This window comes from Martes martes (assembly GCF_963455335.1).
Source record: "Martes martes genome assembly, chromosome: 17".
Lineage (NCBI taxonomy): Eukaryota > Metazoa > Chordata > Mammalia > Carnivora > Mustelidae > Martes > Martes martes.
The window spans coordinates 46,239,278-46,243,617 of NC_137905.1; positions in this window are offsets into that span (position 1 = coordinate 46,239,278).

Sequence of the window (4,340 nt, forward strand, 5' to 3'; positions counted from 1 at the left end):
CACCTGTCCAGGCTGCACATAAACATATGGTCACATGCATGCACGCACACAACTCAGGTCTCCGGCTGTCCCCAGCACCTGGGCACAGTTCCACACGTGTGTCTGTGCAGACACCACGGCAGGGGCACACAGTGGGTCCCACAGACACACAAAAGTGGCGGCAGCCACTATAACCGGCTGGTATCCTATCCATGTTCAAAGACACAGACGTCTGTCCACGTGAGTAGCAAGTCTCAGCCTGCCCAGGCACGGCCATAAACACCTGGTCACACCAGCTACTGGATGTTTGGTCACTCCTTGTTTTCTTGGCCACGTACGGACAGCCAGTCCTGGGCACCCCCACTGGAGCAGCGCTCACTCCCAGTGAGATCTCCGCAGGCCCCCGCCCGACACACTCACGTCGCTGCCCCTGGAGTCACACCGGTCAAAGGTCACCCACTAGCACAGATAGGGTCCCCATCACACACACCTGTCACATGCGGCTCCATTGCTGCGTGAGGACATGTGGTCATGGGGGCATGCAGACACACGGCCACACATTCGGTCCCACACTGCCACCCCCAGCCACGGCCACGGGTGCCTCCTCGTGTCCAGGCACACAGCAGCCCACGGATTCTTGGCCCCAACTGCAGCAGCCACACCAACATGTTGTCTGGGTCACGTGCTGTCACGGTCACACACACACCCAGTCACAGGGACAAACACGTGGTCACCGTATCAGCCACCCTTACATGGAGAGCCCTCCCCGACCAATCACACACAGAGACACAGATGGCAACGGCCTGTGCCTGGTCGAGGACCAGGCACACACACTGAAGACATGCACAGAACCATCCAGAGACAACTGTCCCTCGGGATGGCCAGGCTCAGGTACAGCCAGACGGATGCTGGCTCAGAGTCTCAGCCACATGCATTTCAGAAATGGCTGTGTGTGCCAAGCCACAAAGCATCGGTGTCCCAGTACCCAGCCACATGCCCTGGCCACGCTACAGTCCCCCAGTGCCCCCCCCCACGCAGCTGCACCATGTCACCCCCTCACCAACACATGGCCTCTCTTCATGCAAATACACGAAGAAGAAGCCTGTGGCCACATACAATCACAGCGCCATGTGGACAGACACACAGCATCTCACACAGGGAGACATCGGCACGCAATTTCTGTGTCACACATCATAAGCACACAGTGATGATGAGACAGAACTCAGAAATGCGGTGACCCAGACATAGCGCTTATAGCTGCGTCCACCCAAAAGACACGGTTCCTGACAGAGCCATGTATGCAGTCAGGAGAGTCACCCAGTCACCCAACCACCCAGATGGAAACAGTCCAGCACGCACACATGGACAGGGACACGCACACCAGCCACACGGCTATAGACATGCGCACTCCCACAGGCCACGACATATAATCACCCAGGGTTGCAGGTGTGCAGGTCCTACACAAATCTAGAAGCCACCATCACCTCTATCTGCACCCCCACACACACAGTTCCCTGGTGCCACCACACAGACATAAGTAGAGCTTGAGTCACAAGTGATAAAATAACCCTCTATTAATAATCAGTCAGGGGTTCAGACCCCTACTCCAATCTGTCACCCAGATCGCACGCAGACACAACTATAAATGCGCACACTTCATATCGACAGAGCTAGATGGAGACCTTTCTACAACCCAAGTCACATACGCAGATGTGGCCATGGACACACAACCTCTGTCCTACACATCACAGGGCCATCACACAAACAAGGCATGGCGTGTCTTCATATACGATGGCAGTTACACACCCAGAGTTGCAGGGACAGTTGTGTGTCACAGAGACGTATGTGTGACCCACATATAAGATCAGTTGTAGACGCAACCACAAACATTCGCAAGTCACTGGGAGAGCAGCACATGGCCACAGAGTCATAGACACAACTCCACGTACCACCGTCCCAACTCCACCCACGGCTAGTCGGCCACACATTTGACCAACCCCAGACCCAACACACACACTGTCACAACCCAGTGACAGTTACCAAAGCACACGCCCGGGGTCAAAAAAGATGTAATCACAGACCCAACCACACAGTTACAACCATGCACACGCACACTCGAACAGACTAAAAAGTACAGGGTTCAGCATAAGGAGCAGCTGTCTCACACACACACACACAGTCACATCAATGCCGGGGTCACAGAGACCATCACACACATTACCAGACACAACCACAAGCACAAAACACAGACACACGCACAGGATTCCTCGGTCCCCAGCTCTAGCGCACACGCGCACACACCCACAGCCACAGTCACAGAAACACCGGGTCACACTCTTAGCCACCTCCCTATCCCTTGCTTTCCCCCTTCCCCCCAGGTACCACACACAAAGCCTCCGTCACCCGCAGTCGCTGCAGACAGATAGGGCTGCGCTTGGTCCCTGGGGAGCCGCCCCCCACCCCCAGCCTGAATCTTGGAGCCTGGGGGGCCATACCCAGGAGAGGGAGGCGGTGCATTGTCTGAGGGTGGGGCCGCTCCCAGACAGCTGGGCAGCCCCAGGGACCCTTGACTAAGCCTTTGGGGGTTGCCTGAAATTTCCCTATTTTATTCAGGCTGGGTGGGGGGTGGAGTCCGGGGAACAGGGAGCTTGTTTTGAGAAGGGGCTGTTCCTGGGACGCCGCCCAAGGATTGGGGGGGGATGCTGTGCTCAGGACGTCTCTGAGGCCTGGGTACAGCCTGTGCCTGGAATCCGACCCCCAGGCCTTGGCTTGGCAGGGGAGCTGTGCCCAGGGACCCCCATCCTCAAGACCTTGCCTAGAGGGTTGTTGTGCTCAGAGACCACCTCAGGCAGGGAGGAGTAGGGATTGCGTCTGCTCTGGAATGGCCTCTTGGAGGCCTTGGCCTGATGTGGGGGTTGTGTCCTGGACCCCATCCCTAAAGCCTTGCCCAGGGAGTTGTACCTAGAATCTGTCCCCCTGCCCTTGATTTTTTTTTTTTTTTTTTTTGAGGGGCAGGTCTATTTCCAAGATCTCTATCTCCAGGGCCTTGGCAAGAGAGGGCCTGTGCCCCGGACCCCTGTCTCTCAAGCTTTGGCTTAGAGGGGGCCTGTTCCGGACCCCCACCCAGGCCCACCCTCCCCACCCTTGGCACCCTCTCTCCATCCGGGCGCCGCGGCCGCCTCCCACCCTTCGCCACATCAGCAGCGGCGCCGCCCCCCACCCGAGTCCCCCTCTCCCGCCCTTCTCACGCTGGCCGCCGCGCTGCGGGACATCCAGGGCCCGGGCGCCCCCGCCTCCCGCGGCCCCGGCTGGGCCCGGATCCCCGAGCGCTGCTGCTGCTGCTGTGGCGGCGGCGGCAGCTCGGTCTGGCGCGGGCCGGGGCCGGGGGCCGGGGGATGGTGCGGGATGCACGCGCGCGAGCCTGCTCCGCTCCCGGGAGGATTCCGTTCCGGGGGCGGGGGAGCGCCCCTCCTGCCTCGGCTCCCCGCCCCAGCCCCGCCCATTGGCCCGCCGCCTTCGGGATATGCAAGAAAACCCCGCCCCGGCCCGGCGCCTGGCCGGCTCAAGCCCCACCTCCTGGCCTGCAGGCCACGCCTATACGCAGATATGACCCCGCCTTCCCTGGTGCGGCCACCGCCCCGCCACGCCCATTGGCCAGTCCCGGGCTGAGCCAGCATGTGAGTCTAGTTGAGACCTTACCCTAGGCCTATCCAGGCGTCGGCTCTCTTCCCCTCCGTGAACCTTGACCTCAGGTCCCCTTCTGTTCCACGTCCGTGAAAGAGTTGCTTCGGGAAGCTCTTTGCCGCCCCCCATACCCAAATCTTCCAGCTAACCCCACGGTTCTCCCAGCCCAGCGGGGGCGGGCAGAAGCGGTGACGAGGCACTTTTTGCAAGGAAGGGGAGGGGGAACGAAGAGACCCTGGCGTCCTAGTGCGCGAGCGGTTCGACTTCGGGGGTGGGGGTGCCGGGCTGGGACCAGGGCGCTGTTCTGGCCATCACTGCACCCCCGCTCCCACTCAGTCCTGTGGGTTTGGCAAAGCAGCTGGCAGGGCATTACGGTCCATTAGCAAAGGCGAGGTTGCCGGGAGCCGAGGCGAGGGAGCGCGGAGCCCGGGAGGTGTGTGGGGCGGGGGCAGGCCTTCTCAGCTGCCGCGGCCTTTTGAGCAGGTGGTCAGCACGTGTGGGAGGGGCTGGAGGAGGGGCGGGTGGGAGGGAAAGGGTAGAAGGAGGATCCCGGCAACAGATGGCCCAGGCTGGGCTGGGGCTTTCAGACCAGAGGATGGGAGGGGGCTGGCCATCTGCACCTGGAGGCAGGCTGAGAGCTCCTCCCCACCCCCACCCCTCCCAGCGCAGAGAAAGGA